The sequence below is a fragment of the Protomyctophum parallelum genome, assembly GCF_964188405.1.
Source record: "Protomyctophum parallelum genome assembly, chromosome: 20".
Classification (NCBI taxonomy): Eukaryota; Metazoa; Chordata; class Actinopteri; order Myctophiformes; family Myctophidae; genus Protomyctophum; species Protomyctophum parallelum.
Window position 1 is genome coordinate 38,921,884 of NC_139718.1, and position 22,217 is coordinate 38,944,100.

The 22,217-nt window shown below is 40.9% G+C and overlaps 1 protein-coding gene and 1 long non-coding RNA gene across 2 annotated transcripts in view; one reads left to right on the forward strand and one right to left on the reverse strand.

Moving 5' to 3' along the window:
• The window catches only part of LOC310877772 (uncharacterized protein), a gene marked incomplete at both ends in the record, with an annotated part of 412,147 nt that overhangs the window by 356,346 nt on the left and 33,584 nt on the right, over nucleotides 1–22,217 (reverse strand). The window lies entirely within an intron of this gene.
• Nucleotides 8,801–9,875, forward strand: LOC310878230. The gene is made up of 3 exons (XR_014570878.1): nucleotides 8,801–8,929; nucleotides 9,082–9,194; nucleotides 9,639–9,875. It is a non-coding gene; the product is annotated as an uncharacterized lncRNA (long non-coding RNA).

The window sequence follows — 22,217 nt, forward strand, 5'->3', positions numbered from 1 at the left end:
ATCAATTAATACAGTTGCAACCACTATATTAATGGCAAGTATTCCATACAGCTTAAGTAAAAAAAATCTAAACTATCCCTTTAAATGTAGCGACCGATAAGGAACAACTTCAGATATTTACATCCATATCTAGACAAGATCAGTTCGTTTTATGAAAAATGAACAAGAGCAGGTATATTAATGCTATACTGTAAGTATCCTATAGAATTTGTTCATAGGGTGTTTAGGTGAGTTTACCAGCTGGATATGGAGGAGATGGAAATGAAAATTCACGATGGATTAAAGATGATTGAAATTGAAAATATATATAAATAGATGTGCATACTAGAATCAAATAACTTCTTCATAGTGTTATTATTGAGAAAATAATTAACAGAAGATAATAAACAAACTTTCGTTCATATTTGAATGTTATAAATAAACCAGACAGTACATGAACTCAAATTAACGACAGCACTGTAAATCACTGTTACATTTCAACAGGTAGAATTGATCACATCAATGCTGTGTTTGTGACACCAGGGAGTTAATATAAACTGTTGTACCTGCTCTAATGAGTCAACTTTTGTAACAAAATGAATGTACATGATGTGCAATTGAATAATACACATCACTGAGTTTGGGCTTCTTAAAAGGGTTCAGAGTTTTTTAACTTAAGCTGTATGAAATACTTGCCATTAATATAGTGGTTGCAACTGTATTAATTGATTGCCTGAGTCCCGTGGTGGGACTTCTGCTCTGGTTTTGGTGAAATATTAAGTAGTTCCGGTCATTTTGTGGGTGGCACAGGGGGCCACGCAAGTAAATTAATCCACAAAACTCATGTTATTTGTATTGTTGACCTATTTAAAAAATATTAGTGCACCTTTCGTTCAGTTTTTACCCCTCTATCACACGGAACTATGTTTTTTGTGTCCATATCACTATGCCCAAAAAATAGTTCCATGTGATAGAGGGGTCAAAGTTGAATATTGACCAAAACCAGAGCAGAACTCCCACCACGGGACTCAGCCAATCAATTAATACAGTTGCAACCACTATATTAATGGCAAGTATTTCATACAGCTTAAGTAAAAAGAAATCTTCCCTTTAAATGTAGCAACCGATAAGGAACAACTTCAGATATTTACATATCTTGAGAAATGAGAGTTGAGAAATGAGAAGTTGAGAAATGAGAAGTTTATGAAAATGAGAAGTTCTGAAAAGGCAGCTGTACAGAATTACACAGTGAAGACATCGCTGGAGGAAGTGTACACACCGTAATGATAGTACAATATTGGCCTATAAATGTAAATTGTAAATGCCTAGCATTCAAGTCTTAAACAAGAGCAGGTATATTAATGCTATACTGTAAGTATCCTATAGAATTTGTTCATATGGGTGTTTAGGTGAGTTTACCAGCTGGATATGGAGGAGATGGAAATGAAAATTCACGATGGATTAAAGATGATTGAAATTGAAAATATATATGAATAGATGTGCATACTAGAATCAAATAACTTCTTCATAGTGTTATTGTTGAGCAAATAATTAACAGAAGATAATAAACACACTTTACGATAAACTCAAATGATCAAATTTGACTTCAGATAATCTTCTAAATACTTTCAATATACCTTCAATTCTTTTTTTTTAACTCAATTCTTCTTTCAAAAAATGTCAAACCTTGGATGAGTTATAAAGACTATGAGGAAAAGAGCTGTCATTAACTTTGCGAACGCGTTTACTTCAGTCACTCTCAGTCCTGTTGTTATCGGAGAAAGAAAGTCTCTAAAAAAGTAAGAGAAGTGAACTGCCATAAACACACGAAAGCCTGTACTTTGAAGAATAAACAGAAGATGTTTGATAAGATATGGGGACGGTTTATCCAATATATTACGGTTAATGATTTATCTTATTTAAAGGTGGAAACTGAAAATGTCTAATTGTATTCTCTGCAGCTGTTTGGTCTTGTGGCCATAAGGACTCTGTTGTTGTTACCATTCTAAGTGCCCTTATTTTATTATACTGTATTTATGTATGTACTGTATGTTCTTGTTTTCCTTTTTGTTTGTTTGTTTTTCATTTTAAGTAATTGTATTGTCTGATGTATTATGTATTGTTTTGTTGTATTGTCTGTTTGTTAAAAAAAAGAAAAATGCAAAAAATTATTTTAAGTGAAGGGTGCTCTTATCATACATCATCTCCTCACTGTCTTCAATGTTTGTGTTTACACAAACATTGAACACTGGATCATAGGAAACGGTATAGCAAACCAATGTTTGTGTTTACACAAACACTCAAAGCTGGCCATTCATTGTCAATGGGATTCAATGTTTGTGTTAAAAGTAGCTATAAGCAATAATATGTCAAAATGTTAATGACCTTTTTTCTTTTTTGATATTCAGACAGCCAGCAACACTCTCAAAACAATGTTAGTCTCTGTGACACATGTAGCAGCTGCATTCAAAGATAGCTAGAAGCTTTATTTGGTCATTGGTCGAAAAAAAACCCGGTCAAAATGATGAAGTAGAAATCAAGGACTGTATAAAGAGGACAGGAAGCGAAGACTGTACGGGTGCCACCATGTTGCTCCATGGAAGGAAAGAAACATGCGCAGTTGAGACCAGGAAGTTGGACATGCATATGGCACAAATGGCCCAGCAGATGGCGTGAGGTGACTAAAGACCTTGCTGAATGTAGGGACGCTTGTATCTCACTCTTCTGCCAGCCTATATGCTGAAGCCAGCTTGGCTCAGTGCTCACCATGAACGGACTGACTGAGACAGCCGTGTCATGATCAGTGCAACTATAATATCTATATAATTTTATGTAATACAGTGGTTTTCAAACCTTTTTGTATCAAGTCCCATTATTTATTGGGCATTTTATCCATATGGACCACCATTTTTTTATGAGATGTAGCCTCTCAGACCCAAAACTTTTTCATTTAATAAGATCTTGACCACAATCTCTCCATGTACGATCATCAATACAGCATGTGTATTGATGATGGTAGCCTACTTAAGGAGAGACAACAGGCAAAAGTTGATCAAAATAACAATTATTCTACATTCTCTTGTGTAGACTTATTATGCAGATCTTAACAATAATTGAACTCTTGAGAGTTTAAAATGAAACCAAATGGACGGGTTACGCTCTCAAGAGTTAAAGATCTATAAGAGTCCATTTGGTTACCAAGCTGGAGACTACCTAGCTGAAACCCCCTCAAGGGTGCTGGTGGTCCCCAGACCAGGTTGAAAACCACTGTATTACATAAAATTATATAGATATTATAGTTGCACTGATCATGACACGGCTGTCTCAGTCAGTCCGTTCATGGTGAGCACTGAGCCAAGCTGGCTTCAGCATATAGGCTGGCAGAAGAGTGAGATACAAGCGTCCCTACATTCAGCAAGGTCTTTAGTCACCTCACGCCATCTGCTGGGCCATTTGTGCCATATGCATGTCCAACTTCCTGGTCTCAACTGCGCATGTTTCTTTCCTTCCATGGAGCAACATGGTAGCACCCGTACAGTCTTCGCTTCCTGTCCTCTTTATACAGTCCTTGGTAGAAATCAGGAAGTAGACAGGCAAATTGACCAATGACAAAGCTTATAGGGAAATCTTTGAATGCAGATTGCGGCCCCTAGATGTGTCACAGAGACTACATTTTTTTGGGAGCGTTTACCAATTAATGGCTGAAAAGAAAAAGAAAAAAAAGAACATTAACATTTTGACATGCTTATAGCTGTTGTGTTTACACAAACCTTCAAAGCTGGACATGGGAGGGGCTAGTGCCTCTCAAGAATGGACCCATAAGGACCCGTAAGCATCCACTTTCTCATAGTTATTGTGGTGAAAGTAACGTGATTTGATGTCATCACTCTTCATGGTCTTTGACTTGACTTTTCCTTAATACTTTTGTACTTTTACTCAAGTCAAATTTTGAATGCGGGACCTTTCAACATTGTGTTACAGCTATACTTTTACTTAACAGTGTTGGGCAATATTACTCAGGAGAGTAATATGTTTATTTATTATTATTACTTGGAATCAAGAGTAATATAGAACAAACATACTACTTTATATTACTTTTCACCCAGGCCCCTTCCACCCGCAAAAGAACACAATATGTTTAGCCAGCTCCTTTTACAACTGAATCCAATTCATTGGAATAAGAAGTCTCCAATCAGCCAAATTGAATAATTGCAGGATATGAAACAAAAATAGTCAACAGTCTCTCATCAGTCTTTTTCTGCTACATAATTCTGCATATATTTGGAATTCAACATCGACAATCTGAACTGCACACACATGGCTGCAGCATCTCAAAACAGACAGTATAGGCCTATAAATTGTATACATAAATAACAAACAATGAAATAAAGCAACAGTCTCTGAACTTTTTGAGGCAGCCTAGTCTCTCAAGACAGACTGTTGATATTATATATTACTCCCCCCCCCCCCCCACCCGCAAAAAAGGGAACGTAGAACACCACAATCTGTTAAGTCAGCTTCTTTTAGAACTGAATCCAATTGTTTGAATAATAACATTAAGAATTGTCACCAATCAGCCAAAAAGGCTATAAAATAATAAAGCAGCAATCTCTCTCTACCTTTAAATGAAATGTTTTCAAACGGCAGCCAACAAAACAAAAATAAAGTAAATAGTAATAATAGTTAGTTAATAATAGGAGTTAGTTCATGCAGACATACTCGAGGGGGTTCATGCCATGCTCAAAGGCACATACTGTACTATACTCAAGGGGTTAACATGCTGCATTACTATGTGGGTGTGTAAGTGTGTGCAAGTCCCACACGTCATTCGCTGATGTGGCAGTCAGCTGACCAATTGGGTGGGCTACTTAAGCTCACCAGTCTGCATACTCTTCCTGCCTTCCTCCAAGGAAGCTCTAAAGGCCTATTCATAGTCTGGTTTTTCGGTGGTGAGGTGACCACCGCTCCGGTGGTGAGCTGACCACCGAATAACGTTGAGCGGTGGTGAGTAAAAACAGAGAGAAGGGCTGGAGCGGTGGCGGTGGTTTGCTCTTCACCACGGCTCGTGACGTCATGTTGTAGTTCGGTGGTCACCTAACCACCGAAAATCCAGACTATGTATGTATTAAGAAGGAAGGGAAGTGGTCACGTGACTGGGCTGCGCCATGACACTTTCATGGACACTTTCATGGGAGCCAAACTCACACAGGAAGTGCAATGAATACATGGCAGTGAATGGAGCCGGCTGGACCAGCTCATAACAAACATTATTCATGAACAATAGACCTTTTGTAAAGTAATCACTTCTGGAAAATAACAGAAGACATATCACAGGTTGTTTTCTAATCACTTACTTTTCGATGTGCACAGAGTGCACAGTATATAATTTTATCTGAGGATCTAAACAGCAGCAGGTATCGTTTCTGGCTCCGAAGTATCGCGATATTTGGCTGCCAGACAGGAAACGGTGGGAAGTCTCGCGAGACTTGGTGTGTTCAGAAATGTACTTTGTACTTTATGGTATCTCTATTTTTATAGAGATACCATACCTCTATAAAGATTACACAGTGTACACATCGAATAACAACACAGCAGACAATAATGTGTTACATGTCTTCTGTTATTTTCCAGAAGTGATTAATTTACAAAAGGTCTCAATTGTTCATAAATAATGTTTGTTCATGTTTGTTCACTGAGCTCTCATTGACTCCAATGCATTCTCTCTCTCTCTCTCTCTCTCTCTCTCTCTCTCTCTCATTAGCAGGCAAGTATTAGTGCAGCACTAATACTATCTCTCTGTTTCTGTCAAACAGCGCCCCTACTGGTACTCAGTCATACTCGTGCTCATCAGACTGACCATACTGACAAGTTACTGACCAGACTTAACATGACTGACAATATTATATAACAGAGCGGTTTTGATAAGTTACTGACCAGACTTAACGTTACCGACATGACTGAACTGAAGAGGTTTCTTTGTGGTCAGTGATACATCACTGTCTATTATATTTTGTTGTTAGAATCCCATGGATTTACATCTGGTGGTGGTGTGTGTTATTACATGTGATAACATGTGATAACACATGCACTGCATTGGCACTGTATTGCAGCTGGTCGGTCCAGACCGCTGCAATGTCTTGCGACTGGTTGCAAGTAGTTGCATCGGTGCGGACTGGCCTCAACATCTTCCATGAAACACACCTTGTGTAGTCAATATAATGTTTTTATTTATTTATTTTCCTGAAAAATATATCGTAATATAACTCTACAAGTTTAGAAAAGTAAGGCGGAGCCGTTGAGGGCTTTACAGACAAACACTTAGAAGCTTAATTAAAAAGTAATATAAAATGAACAGGGAGCCAGTGGAGTGATGTGGGCAGCTGCCACGGCTTGTGTGAAGATGGGTCAGTTTCTCCGAGGAGGGGTCCTCTTGATGGTCGTGAGGATATGGTTGTGAATCTCTGCTCTATGTGACTGTGTTGTGGATGGTTCGTCAGCATGACCCTGCATAATATCGTCACTGCACTGTGTCTGTGTCATCATCAAAATGTTGAACTTTTCTTTAGTTTTCATTCATGGGAATCCCTCCAGAGTGGAACAGCATGCTGTATTATGCTTACAATGAGGCCTACTGTTATGTCAAGACTTCATTAGTCATCGTGTCGTCTGTTCTGTTTATACAGTATACTATATCAATTACAAAAAACTTAAATTGCACGAGCGAGGTGAATTTCCTGTGGCATTTGTTGCTTTCTGATTGGCCGCAGTGCATTTACCACACGACATGACTTCCTCTTCCTCTTCCTCTTCCTCTTGCTGTTCCTTCGAGCTGTACAAGGAGAGCAGTTTGAAAATCCACTACGATATCTGAAGACGTGTGTATACAGCTCTACTCAAGTCAATTCAACCAAGAAACTCAACTCAACTAGAAAAGAAAACAACTCAATTCAACAAAACACACAACCCAACTCGATTCAACTAAAAATCTCAACTCAACTCAAATCAAAATGTCTGACGACATTTATGAAAACCTCAGAGTTTCTGAACCCAGCAACAAAGCACAGCGCGGACGTATAAATCAAGCAGTAAGACGCCCTGGGGGTAAGAACAACACCGTTTCTTAATATGGCACAGTTAAGAAGCAGGAGTTAAACTATTATAATCTGGTGGCCGTGAGGTCAGATCAGATGTAGAGTTGCTGGCCAACTCCATATATGCAGATCTAGGTGATGATCCAGTCTTCTCCATGACACACGGAGCGTGTCTTGAGTGCATTCACCTGCAATCAAATTAGCTCTACCTCGATGTATAAAAAATAATATTGAAAATGTGTCTATTTCCAGGATTTAAGAAGAATGTCTTCAAAGTTGCTGCAGTGTGCGTGTGTCCTCTCCAATTGGCTGTCATCATTGTCTTGGCCATACTCTGTGAGAATCATTTCTTAAACGCTACTGTATCTCCATGTCCCATATTTGAGTCAGGAATAGTGTTGATTGATTTGATTGATTGATTAAATACTTTATTAGCGCAATCCATGCCATTCTCGAGATATCTCGTGGAAAGCTATTCAATCCATATATGCCATCCACGCGACTCACGATATTTGATTAAAGGACCACTTCACCACGTTTTTTTACTAAGGCCATGTCTCATATGAGGGCTATGGGCAGTTCAGGAACCCGTCCACCAGTGACATCATCGTCAGGCAGATTATATTATATATATATATATATATATATATATATATGTGTGGCCAGCGCCACATTTACAAACATCCCGCCGCTCTCTCAGTCCTGCTCTCGCCTCTCATCAAGACGGTTGGGTTACGTGCTGGCGGTAAAGGCAGACTCTCTCACATTTCCTCCTCATTTCCCCGTTCTAAAAAGGGCTTTTAAGTAACGCCTGTCTCTCTCTCACTCACCACAGGCACATGCACGGGGCCTCATATAAAAGGACGCGCTTCCCCAAAGCGCTGTGAATGGAGCGCTAAAAGATTGATTTGAATTATTGTGAGAAGAGATGGCTTCCATTATCGCATTGCAACTTTTAGCTTAGATTCCCCATCGATGATGTCACTGGTGGACGGGATTCTGAACTGCCGCTCTGAGTGTGACCCCATGACCTTTATAAATGTCTGTCACTCACTCACCACGCCCAACCTGCCATGTTGTTTGACTGCTCTTCACACCTGTTTCACCTAAATATAACTATCAGCACAACGTTGAATGTAAAACTCATCAGTTTGTTGATTCTCCTTCTTTACAGATGGTGCATCGATTAAAGACAAAAGCATCCTGCAGTCCAGACTCAACAACATGACTGGACAGAGAGACCAGTTGCAGACCAGCCTTAACGACATGACTGGACAGAAAGATCAGTTGCAGACCAGACTTAATGACATGACTGGACAGAGAGACCAGTTGCAGACCAGCCTTAACGACATGACTGGACAGAAAGACCAGTTGCAGACCAGACTTAATGACATGACTGGACAGAAAGACCAGTTGCAGACCAGCCTTAACGACATGACTGGACAGAAAGACCAGTTGCAGACCAGACTTAACGACATGACTGGACAGAAAGACCAGTTGCAGACCAGCCTTAACGACATGACTGGACAGAAAGACCAGTTGCAGACCAGACTTAATGACAATACTGGACAGAAAGACCAGTTGCAGACCAGACTTAATGACATGACTGATACGAAGAAGAGTGTTTGTGGTCAGTGAAACATCACAGTTTTTCTTCATTCTTATATCATGTTGCTCATCATTTTGTCATTATGAACAGTGACAGACATTATATTTTGTTGTTAGAATCCCATGGATTTACATTTGGTGGTGGTGTTTGTTATTACATCTCCACTGGGAAGAAATCCTGGGTTGACAGCAGAGCCTACTGTACAGCCAGACAATCTGACCTGATGACCATAAAGAGCACAGAAAAGCAGGTATGTGTGTGTGTGTGTGTGTGTGTGTGTGTGTGTGTGTGTGTGTGTGTGTGTGTGTGTGTGTGTGTGTGTGTGCGCGCAGTTGTTCCCAAACATATCAAAAGAGAGGTTAGATGTGTGCCTGGGACCCAAGTTTCTGCTTTTATGTCCAGGACTTTGTTGGCAGAGTCATTGGCAAAGGCAAGATTGTGTGGATTGGATTGACCGACAGAGAGACAGAAGGAGTCTGGAAGTGGACGGATGGAACACCACTGACCACACCAACGTGAGACTTTACCCTCATTATTCTACTCTTCATTTAACCCATTCTGACCTGAGATCAGATTCTAAAAATGTCTTCTACATCCCGACAGTGTTCTGAAAAAGCTATGTTTCTATGTTAGTCGTTCGCGCTATGAGCTTGTAGATCTGCTATTTTTCAATAGCTAAAGCATAAGATAGTGCATAACACCAAAAGGGGTTCCCACCCATAATGTTTTTTTTTAAAGAAAACATTTAAACTATATTTCATCTTTTTCCAAAATGGTATTGGACGCTATAATAATTTAAAACACAATTACTCTGCATCCGGTGTCTTTCATTGTCCAGTTAATTTGTATTTCCTATGTAAATATCTAGCGTAATATAATTTGAAGCCATGACTCAAAAAACAAAAGCATTCAGAGAAAAACAATGTGGAGGTGTGAATTAAATGTTTCTACTTCTACAGGTACTGGCGCCCTGGTGAGCCTAATGACAATGCTGGTGGGGAAGACTGTGTGGATTTCTTCATTGGAGAATGGAACGACAGAGCATGTGGGGAATCAACCTATTGGATTTGTGAAAAGGTTTTCTAGTGTCATAATGCTTTATCTAGTAATAGTTGTGCATTAGTTATGTGAAGGACCTGATTAACCCTTTGTGGTGCCTGTACTGTGATAGAGGGGTCAAAGTTGAATATTGACCAAAACCAGAGCAGAACTCCCACCACGGGACTCAGACAATATCAATTAATACAGTTGCAACCACTATAGTAATGGCAAGTATTCCATACAGCTTAACCCATTCTGAACGGGCACCCGTTTTGGTGTCGGCATCGTGTTATGCTTTAGCTATTGAAAAATAGCAGATCTACAAGCTCATATCGCGCCACCGAGTGGCGCGATACGAGCTTGTAGGTCTGCTATTTTTTTTTTTATCGAAGAACGACTGACATTTCTACAATCTGATCTCAGGTCAGAATGGGTTCATCAGACCAGTGTGTGTCCGGCGGAAACCTCGTATGAATCTGATCTCGGGTCAGAATGGGTTAAGTAAAAAATAATCTGAACTGTCCCTTTAAATGTAGCTACCGATAAGGAACATCTTCAGATATTTACATTCATATCTAGACAAGATCAGTTAGTTTTATGAAAAATTAGAAGTTTATGAAAATGAGAAGTTCTGAAAAGGCAGCTGTACAGAATTACACAGTGAAGACATCGCTGGAGGAAGTGTACACACCGTAATGATAGTACAATATTGGCCTATAAATGTAAATTGTAAATGCCTAGCATTCAAGTCTTAAACAAGAGCAGGTATATTAATGCTATAGTATCCTAAATATTTGTTTCATATGGGTGTTTAGGTGAGTTTACCAGCTGGATATGGAGGAGATGGAAATGAAAATTCATGATGGATTAAAGCTGATTGAAATTAAAAATATATATAAATAGATGTGCATACTAGAATCAAAGAACTTCTTCATAGTGTTATTGTTGAGCAAATAATTAACAGAAGATAATAAACACACTTTACGATAAACTCAAATGATCAAATTTGACTTCAGATAATCTTCTAAATACTTTCAATATAGGCCTACCTTCAATTCTTTTTTTTTAACTCAATTCTTCTTTCAAAAAATGTCAAACCTTGGATGAGTTATAAAGACTATGAGGAAAAGAGCTGTCATTAACTTTGCGAACGCGTTTACTTCAGTCACTCTCAGTCCTGTTGTTATCGGAGGAAAAAAAGTCTCTAAAATAGTAAGAGAAGTGAACTGCCATAAACACACGAAAGCCTGTACTTTGAAGAATAAACAGATGATGTTTGATAAGATATGGGGACGGTTTATCCAATATATTACGGTTAATGATTTATCTTATTTAATGGTGGAAACTGAAAATGTCTAATTGTATTCTCTGCAGCTGTTTGGTCTTGTGGCCATAAGGACTCTGTTGTTGTTACCATTCTAAGTGCCCTTATTTTATTATACTGTATTTATGTATGTACTGTATGTTATTGTTTTCCTTTTTGTTTGTTTGTTTTTCATTTTAAGTAATTGTATTGTCTGATGTATTATGTATTGTTTTGTTGTATTGTCTGTTTGTTAAAAAAAAGAAAAATGCAATAAATATATTGTTTAAAAAAAAGAAAGTATAACACTTTTTCTTTTAAGTGAAGGGTTCTCTTATCATACATCATCTCCTCACTGTCAACATTGAACACTGGATCATAGGAAACGGTATAGCAAACCAATGTTTGTGTTTACACAAACACTCAAAGCTGGCCATTCATTGTCAATGGGATTCAATGTTTGTGTTAAAAGTGGCTATAAGCAATAATATGTCAAAATGTTAATGACCTTTTTTCTTTTTTGATATTCAGACAGCCAGCAACACTCTCAAAACAATGTTAGTCTCTGTGACACATGTAGCAGCTGCATTCAAAGATAGCTAGAAGCTTTATTTGGTCATTGGTCGAAAAAAAAAACCCGGTCAAAATGATGAAGTAGAAATCAGGAAGTAGACAGGCAAATTGACCAATGACAAAGCTTCTAGGAAAATCTTTGAATGCAGATTGCGGCCCCTAGATGTGTCACAGAGACTACATTTTTTTGGGAGCGTTTACCAATTAATGGCTGAAAAAAGAAAGAAAAAAAAATAACATTAACATTTTGACATGCTTTGACATGCTTATAGCTGTTGTGTTTACACAAACCGTCAAAGCTGGACATGGGAGGGGCTAGTGCCTCTCAAGAATGGACCCATAAGGACCCGTAAGCATCCACTTTCTTATAGTTATTGTGGTGAAAGTAACGTGATTTGATGTCATCACTCTTCATGGTCTTTGACTTGACTTTTCCTTAATACTTTTGTACTTTTACTCAAGTCAAATTTTGAATGCGGGACCTTTCAACATTGTGTTACAGCTATACTTTTACTTAACAGTGTTGGGCAATATTACTCAGGAGAGTAATATGTTTATTTATTATTATTACTTGGAATCAAGAGTAATATAGAACAAACATACTACTTTATATTACTTTTCACCCAGGCCCCTTCCACCCGCAAAAGAACACAATATGTTTAGCCAGCTCCTTTTACAACTGAATCCAATTCATTGGAATAAGAAGTCTCCAATCAGCCAAATTGAATAATTGCAGGATATGAAACAAAAATAGTCAACAGTCTCTCATCAGTCTTTTTCTGCTACATAATTCTGCATATATTTGGAATTCAACATCGACAATCTGAACTGCACACACATGGCTGCAGCATCTCAAAACAGACAGTATAGGCCTATAAATTGTATACATAAATAACAAACAATGAAATAAAGCAACAGTCTCTGAACTTTTTGAGGCAGCCTAGTCTCTCAAGACTAGCCTGGAACTCACCTATGCTTTCTATGGCATAGGCAGCTCCCGGCAGGATCCGCCGGGAGAAACTATGCGCAGCTGCACGACATGAGACTAATTACTTAGAGCGACAGAGAGAGCGGAGTGTGTGTGTGTACATGTGTGCGTGTGTGTGTCAATTTAACAAAGGTGCAGACGATCAGAAATCAGCAGAGAGTGAGCGATGTTTGCGCTACTCTATGCCGTATTGAAGTGGACTCGGACCCAGACTTTTTCTTTCTCCCTCGAAATAAAAACGTCTGGGTTTCCGAGGCTACTCAAGACAGACTGTTGATATTATATATTACTCCCCCCCCCCCCCCCCCCCCACCCGCAAAAAAGGGAACGTAGAACACCACAATCTGTTAAATCAGCTTATTTTAGAACTGAATCCAATTGTTTGAATACGAATATTAAGAAGAGTCACCAATCAGCCAAAAAGGCTATAAAATAATAAAGCAGCAATCTCTCTCTACCTTTTAAATGAAATGTTTTCAAATGGCAGCCAACAAAACAAAAATAAAGTAAATAGTAATAATAGTTAGTTAATAATAGGAGTTAGTTCATGCAGACATACTCGAGGGGGTTCATGCCATGCTCAAAGGCACATACTGTACTATACTCAAGGGGTTAACATGCTGCATTACTATGTGGGTGTGTAAGTGTGTGCAAGTCCCACACGTCATTCGCTGATGTGGCAGTCAGCTGACCAATTGGGTGGGCTACTTAAGCTCACCAGTCTGCATACTCTTCCTGCCTTCCTCCAAGTCATAGTCTGGTTTTTCGGTGGTGAGGTGACCACCGCTCCGGTGGTGAGCTGACCACCGAATAACGTTGAGCGGTGGTGAGTAAAAACAGAGAGAAGGGCTGGAGCGGTGGCGGTGGTTTGCTCTCCACCGTGGCTCGTGACGTCATGTTGTAGTTCGGTGGTCACCTAACCACCGAAAATCCAGACTATGTATGAGCCTTAAGAAGGAAGGGAAGTCACGTGACTGGGCTGCGCCATGACACTTTCATGGACACTTTCATGGGAGCCAAACTCACACAGGAAGTGCAATGAATACATGGCAGTGAATGGAGCCGGCTGGACCAGCTCATAACAAACATTATTCATGAATAGACCTTTTGTAAAGTAATCACTTCTGGAAAATAACAGAAGACATATCACAGGTTGTTTTCTAATCACTTACTTTTCGATGTGCACAGAGTGCACAGTATATAATTTAATCTGAGGATCTAAACAGGACAGGAAACAGGTCTCGCGAGACTTGGTGCGTTCAGAAATGTACTTTGTACTTTATGGTATCTCTATTTCTATAGAGATACCATACCTCTATAAAAATTACACAGTGTACACATCGAATAACAACACAGCAGACAATAATGTGTTACATGTCTTCTGTTATTTCCCAGAAGTGATTACTTTACAAAAGGTCTCAATTGTTCATAAATAATGTTTGTTCATGTTTGTTCACTGAGCTCTCATTGACTCCAATGCATTCTCTCTTTCTCTCTCTCTCTCTCATTAGCAGGCAAGTATTAGTGCAGTAGAGTTCTCATCGGGCCCGAAATTTGAAGCCCGGCCCGGCCCGGCCCTAACTGGGTCAGCCCGAAGCCCGGCCCGGCCCTAAAAAATACCATAATGTTAGGCCCGAAGCCCTATAAAGCCTGACAAAGAAAAAAAAGAACGCCACTTTAATGCATGGCCAGCGCAGCAGCATGCGCCGTCAGTGAACCGCTGACACACAGACACACGCTGCGCTGGCCATGCAATAAAGTGGCTTCTTTCAGTGTGTGTCTGTGTGAGAGTGAGAACGGAGTTCAATGGACTTATCGGCGAAATAAAGGATTTATGTAGCTCACGTTAGACTGTTAATGTAGCCTACCATTTCCATATCATTCTAATGGATTCCATATCCAGTGGTGGTGACTGGTGAGTAGCTCCCCGTTTCCTCTGAAGTGAAGCTATGTCCAAGACCCCAAGTATCGTCCCCGTTCGGTGTCCAAAAGAACAAACATAGCCTACTGTACATATATATCCATGCACCCGCTCATGGCGTGTCTCGAGCTTAGAGCTTAGAGACAGCTGAGCTCTGTTATTTTAAATCGAGCACATATAACGAGGTGCGCCGCTGCCGCACTGAGGGACGGCGGTTATAATACTAATCATTTTGTAAATCAAATAGCCTGTAGCCTGCAGTGGACTGTAACATTGCGTGGTCAGATCATACACTACAGAATTATATGGATCGGTTGGTGACTATATGACGTTGATTAGGTCTAATGATTAGGTTATTCATCGCAGCCAGCTGGGTTTAACGAGATGGCTCAGTGCAACTGTTTTTGTCATGTTGCAGTCTATCGTTTGATAATCCGATTGATTTATAAAACATTTAGCATTATGAACTGAAGCAGAAGCTCATTTGGTGCGCCGCAAACCAGAGGCCAGCCAGCGGTATAAACATTAAACAACCACCCCACCGTTCACTTCTCTCAGTCAGTAATCCATTCCAAGCCCCCCGCCTCCACTCCTCCGTCTTCCTCCTGTCACAAGTGAATCGCCATAGCGCAGCCCTCTTCATAATAAATACTTACTTGTAGGCTATATAGCCTACACATTACACAAATAACAGAATTGCTATTTTTATTATAATAACATTTTTGAAAAAAGAAGAAAAATAAAAAATCACGGAAAATCACAGAGCCCGAGGCCCGGCCCGGACCGTCTAATTAGCATATTTTTTGGGCCCGGCCCGGCCCTAAAATGTCGGGCCGGGCCGGGTCGGGTTCGGGCAGAAAATGAGAACTCTATAGTGCAGCACTAATACTATCTCTCTGTTTCTGTCAAACAGCGCTCCTACTGGTACTCAGTCATACTCGTGCTCATCAGCTCTCATTGACTCCAATGCATTCTGCCAAACTTCCGGGTAGTTTGGCTCCCATGAAAGTGTCATGGCGCAGCCCAGTCACGTGACCACTTCACTTCCTTCTCAGAGCTTCCTCTGCATATGGTTCCTGGTTGTTATGTGATGTTTGCTCCCACCACCACCGGTGGGCTCTGTATTTATGTCCCCCATGGGGGTTTATTGTATATCTATCTCCCTGCTCTTAATATTTCAGAATGGTGTTTAATTGTGCCGAGCAGGGAGAAAATGCAGCAGAGCCGAACGCCAAGTTTAATATCACATGTACACTGTATTCTCATGTATTCAATAAATATGGGTAAATCTATTCGGGAGTTGTCTGACTGAACTTACTTTACTCGTCACTGGGAAAAGTAATAATATTACAGTAATATGGAACTATAGTAACTCTGTTACTGCCCAACACTGTTACTTACGTAAGTTAAAAAAAAAAAGAAAGAGCCTGGGCCATGGCTCAATGGTCCAGGCACCTTGGCTGGTAATCCAGTCTGGCAGTGTCCCGCAGGTTCGACTCCCGATCCCGACGGCCTTTTACTGCATGTCTTCCCCCCATCTCTCTCCCCATTTCCTTGTCAGCCTACTGTCTGTACCTCCATAAAAAAATAAAAAATAAAGCCAAAAAAAAACATTAAAAAAAAAATAAGAAGAAATCAGTACTATTTCCACCACGGCGATGTTCAACGTGTCACCAATTTACTTCTCCTAATCTGACAGAAACCTTGGCGAAAGGAGGACGCCTGTAATGGTGACAAAACTTGTGTCAGGATCCTCTATTCCCTTCCCACCAAAAGAAGTGAGAGAGAGAAAAAAACCAAGATGACGGAGACAAATCCTTTCACAACGTACAGCATGTGGGGGGGCTTTGAAAAATAATGCCAATTATTGTAATAGCCGATGGTATCTGCACAGGGGACACTGGCCTTGATGAAAAGATGCTGCCACCCGAAGGGAGAATGACAATAGTTCTTAAGACTTGAAATTCAATATGGTTTTAACCCAATAAAACTGGGGAAGCATCCGTGGCATTTTAGCTTTTAGTGTATGTTCACAAACGTTGTCCTACTTATAAAATTCCCATCGACAGTGAATGGAGAATTTTACGTCGTAGCGTCTGAGCAAGTAGATATGGGGCCCTATCTTGGGCGCGCCTTACCCTTTATCCCCAAAGTGTCGGCAGCAAATATATATAATTTCGGGGGGTACTTGGCACGACAAAAATGGAGAACTACCGATTTAGAAAGGCATGCATTTGTAGAACCGGCCTCGTCAGGTTTGAATGTGTTAAGGTCCACACACGCGCGCGTACACGCACACACCCCTGTGCAGCGGTGCATGGCGGAACCGTGAAAGACCGCTATAGCTATCTCACACCTCAATAAAAGGGCCAATCGGAAAGGGAGAGGAGAGTATAATGCACTTCTTGGGTCGTGGTAATTATACATTTCAGTATTCAGTTCATCAGCGGACGGTTCTTTCACCAATGAAATGGAAGGTTCATTTTAACAGACAGGTTACAGTATGATAATTCTATAGCTCTGCGAAGTCACATCACTGCGTCGAGAGATGAGACGTGTGACCGACCGTTGACTAGGACATCGTCGCTTTTGTTGGGCAGAAACCACCCATGTCCATTATTCTAACTTTCTTTCTCTCGTAAAAAAAAGTAGGCCGTTAAGCCCCACTTGATCACGCTACAGCATTACACAAAAGCATTAAAAGTAGCCGCCTTCTGGACCTCGATTCTAAATCTCCGTACACTCATTTTGTAAGAACAGCACCACAGTCTCGACTTGTTCTTCTTGGCAAGCACCGTCATTGTACTACAACAGAGTGTGTGCCTGCCCTGCTGCCATACGCTGTGGTCACGCAGCTAAAGACATAAACGCAGCAACATGCCAGCTGCTTTGATGGGCAACAGTCACAAATACTGTGCAAACACAAGCTGAGCTTACGTTATGACAGCTTGCATGCCTGCCTGCCACCATTTTTTATACTTGGCTATTTTGATAGGCGACGCCATATACATTTTGGGGGTTCATTGACATGAAAAGTTTTGAGCACGACTCATGTACTGTAAAAACAGGAGCCATTAAACTCTCTAGACTTGGTGAAACTGACCTGAGTTAGCTCGGTACAAGCTTGTAAATTGGCTATTTTTGCCTAATTCGCTAACTATGAGACCTAGCAGAACATGTCTGTCTGTCTGTGTGTGTGTGTGTGTGTGTGTGTGTGTGTGTGTGTCACGCTGTAACACCACCCGCCCGCCACCAGAGGGCTTAAATAAACGTAAAAAAAAACGTAAAGAAAACACACACACACACGCACACATACACACTAAAAAAATAACTTGAAAAATAAACATAACTTAAAAATAAAATAAAATGTACGAGCTGCGTTCGCTTCCCGCGTTTGCGCGTCTTACTTGTGTTCCCCCCTGAATATGGATGGATGCAGGGGCTCAAGTGGTTAAACATGGACTTCTTTGTTATGTGCCGTGGATAAGCCACGCGATGCCACCGTGGTGAGACTTTGCAGTGATTCTGGTAAACCCGCTTGTCTTATTCAATACGACACCGCCACAGCTGCACGCACCGCGACACACTCAACACGCGTGGAGCACAGGAGTTACTGGATCTTCCCCATAAAAGGAGAGAGAGAGAGAGAGAGAGAGCGCTCAGGCTGTGTAAATACATGGCCATAAAGACATACCGTAGTTCCAATATAAATGCTAAATGGTGATTCTTTTCAGAGCCTTTATCCTAAGCGCTTTAGAATGTGCATTACATGCACCCATTTACGCACCGACGGTGTGTGAACGTACCTGCATGAACGTCACGCTGTGTTTATCATGTCACCGGGTCATTGGTTCAGCTGCTTAGTTGCCCGTCGGTGTCACGCACCGAGAATGCGATCGAAATAGCCGATCTAAGAGAATACGAAAAGGCTCGCCCCAGAAAACACAGTCGCTCCGGGGCGCAAATCCGGCGACCTCGGATAGGTCTCTATACCCGGTATTCCTTAACGTAAGCTCAGTAAAAACTATTCCTAACCCTAAAAGTATTTCTAATGTTGTCCTCAGTGAAAACGAATACAAGAATACAAGCACTGTTTTTAACCCATTCTGAATTTCTGACCGGGCACCCATTTTGGTGTTAGCATCATGTTATGCTTTATCTATTGAAAAATAGCAGATCTACAAGCTCATACGAGCTTGTAGGTCTGCTATTTTTGAAAAATCGAAGAACGACTGAATTTTTTTAAATCTGATCTCAGGTCAGAATGGGTTCATCAGACCAGTGTGTGTCTGTCCAGTGGAAACCTCGTATGAATCTGATCTCAGGTCAGAATGGGTTAACCCAATAAAAACCGGGAAAGCATCCGTGTCATTTTAGATTTTTTTTTTTGTGTGTTGTATATAAAATAAAAATAAAATAGCAGATCTATGTACATCTGCTATTTTCTTTTTTTTTTATCATTTAGTCGGCAGATACAAATGGGGGGAGAGTAATCTTTGGGGTGAGCCTTCAGGTTACCATCCACAAGCATCAAATCAAGGATTTCTCTCTCTATGTCTCGATGTCGAGTCCTAGACCTCGACATGAAGCTCGGCATCGGACCCGGACATCTGGCACAGGGTTTGGGCTCTGCTCTAGCATGTCAAGGTCGCTATAGCAGGTTACCGCTAGCAGCAGCAACACAACGGAACGGAACGGAGGGGAAAACCCTCCGATTTCACACTGGGTGCTTATCAGGCATGCAGGGCTCCGTGCGGCGGGGAGAGGCCCTCTGCCAGAAGACATGGATGAGAACTCGCACCTTTTATCTCGAGGCGCACAGTTCTGCCGCCTCCCGCTCGCTAGTCACTTACCCAACTACTACTGCTCAGTAGGTGGAAAAAGTACTCCCATTTTTTACTGGTATATTTTAACCCATTCTGACCTGTGATCAGATTCATACGAGGTTTCCACTGGACACTGATTGACCCATTCTGACCTGAGATCAGATCGTTCAGATCGTTCTTCGATTTTTCAACAAAAAAAATAGCAGACCTACAAGCTCGTATCGCGCCACTCGGTGGCGCGATATGAGCTTGTAGATCTGCTATTTTTCAATAGCTAAAGCATAACATGATGCCGACACCAAAATGGGTGCCCGGTCAGAATGGGTTAAAGGACCACTTCACCACTTTTCAACCTATCTTCATATAATAGGTCCTCACTAAGTAATAATCATGAAAAAAATGGTGCAATTTCTTTCTACTGTCTCATAGGAGGGCTGTGGGCAGTTCAGAAACCGTCTTCCAGTGACATCATCGATGGGGAATACAAGCCAATGGAAACTGCAGGCTTTCTAGTCCTGAAGAATTGCAATGCGAAAATGGAAGCCATCGTTCTCACGATAATGAAAATGAAAATGGTTTAAAAACAATCTGCCTAATGATGATGTCACTGGAAGACGATTCCTATACAGCCTATACATGATTTATTTTCTGATATATTTAGACTGATGATAGGTTATTGGTTTACGTGTGATCCTACTGTAGATTACTGAGGCACAACACTGTCTCTATAGAGCGTCGAAGTCATGACGTCACTCGCTCATCCTGGTTCATGGACGTTTTCCTCTATGGAGAATAACATGGGGTCCACTAAAAATGGTCTCATATAAGAATTGTGGTCCAAAGATCAACAAACTGTCTCGGCAATATTGCCGGGGAGGTGTCTCTGTATCGTTTACGACAGTCAGTCATATTATATCTATATATATATCCGTTTCTAGCAAAAATTTAACTAATTCAGTAGCATTAGCGTTTTCTCTCAGTCAGTTGATTCTTCATAACCAGGGGGGCAGTCAGACAGATATTTTGTGAAGCCTGAAACTCCTGAAAGTTCATATAATGGCCTGTTGTGGCGCTGTCACTGGACCCAAAAAAACCCATAGCCCCATAGAAGTCCATGTATTTGGGCCCAACTTCACCTAGACTGTATTACCTTAATAAACATGGTTGGTCATGAATACTTTCTGCTTCCAGTCACTAGTTTAAAGTCTCATTTCTAATGTCATAATATTCTTTTTGGAAAATTATGGTCCCATTTATAAAATAAATGACCATAAAGTCGCGTATGTTCTGAGGGGCGTGGCTACCGTTACAGTCTATGATCGGGAGTCCCCACCCACTCGAGTCAAAATAAAAACCAACGGAGAAGAAGGGGGGAAGTCCCGCCTCGTTGTTTGGGCAGCCAATGGCCAGCTGGGCCCAAACGGAGCCAGCCAATGGCCAGCTGGGCCCAAAACGGATCTAGAAAGATGGCGACTTACAGTGCAGGAATAACAGGCTTCATTTTACGTCCATGTTAGACCCGGGGAACGCTTTGTCCATATTTTTTACAGTCTATGTTCATAACCATATTATGAGTGAAACAGCCGGGATGATTTGTTTTATTTTTCTAAACACAGTTCTTATATGAGGCGATCTAAAATCCCAATGGGGATTACAATACAAATAAAAAGTGCATGAACCCGTGGACTTAGCGCCCTCTGCCGATATTGACGTCAGACATCGGTGCTCTATGCATTTGATGTAATCACCTTGTGTTTGCCTTGCTTACTGTAAATCGCTTACTGTAAATCTAAAAGTTGCTAAATGCCTATACAGTAGATTGTATGGTTGCATGAATTATATTTAGACGTGCACATTTTCAGTGAGTAACCACATGCCTGATCGAGTCCCCTTTCTGTTGGGAATATATGCTCAGCGGAAATAGCCAATCTACAAGCTCACAGCGCTTCGCAATGCAACGGGCTGCGAGATTGTAGATTAGTTTGCAGAGCTGGAAAAGGAGCAGAGCAAGAATGGAGCCCTGTGGGACCCCCGACGGTCAGTTGGTTAAGCCATTCTGGACAGGAACCCCTTTTGGTGTTTTAACCCATTCTGACCTGAGATCAGATTCTAAAAAGGTCTTCTACATCCTGACAGTTTTCTGAAAAAACTATGTTTCTATGTCGTTCGATTTTTCAAAAATAGCAGACCTACAAGCTCGTAGCTTGTACAGTAGATCTGCTATTTTTAAATAGCTAAAGCATAACATAATGCTAACACCAAAAGGGGTTCCCGTTCAGAATGGGTTAAGCATTATAGTAGCATTAAGTTATACTTTAGCTGTTGAAAAACAGCGGATCTACAAGTCCATAGCACGGCACTGAGTACCGCGCTACGAGCTTGTAGATCTGCTATTTATTTATTTTTATCGTGAAAATGTGTCGCAAATCTTTGACTACCGGTATATGTTCTTTCAGAGCGAAAGATTTTAACAAAAATCTTTGGTCCCTGGAAAAACATATTTTCAGATGGGGGTCCGCAGACAAATACAGATAATTCTGGGGGTCCTTCACATGAAAAGGGTTGAGCACCACTGACATAGAAACATAGGTTTTTCAGAAAACTGGCATGATTTAGAAGCCTTTTTTATTTTTTAAAGAATCGGCCTCAGGTCTAAATGGGTATAAGCGGTCTCGATTCCACAGCGTGATGTGATGTGCTGTGTTCGCCACGGTCCAAAAGGGGGAAAAAAAGTTACGCAACAGAAACCTAACACAACACGCAACACGTCAGCATGTCGCCGTGATTAGCGCTTGGCCGCCTGCGTCAGTGTGAACGATTTGCATTCGGGAAACGCCGTAATTGTTCTGCCCGAACAATATCACTAAGTGTTTAAATTGGCGCTCT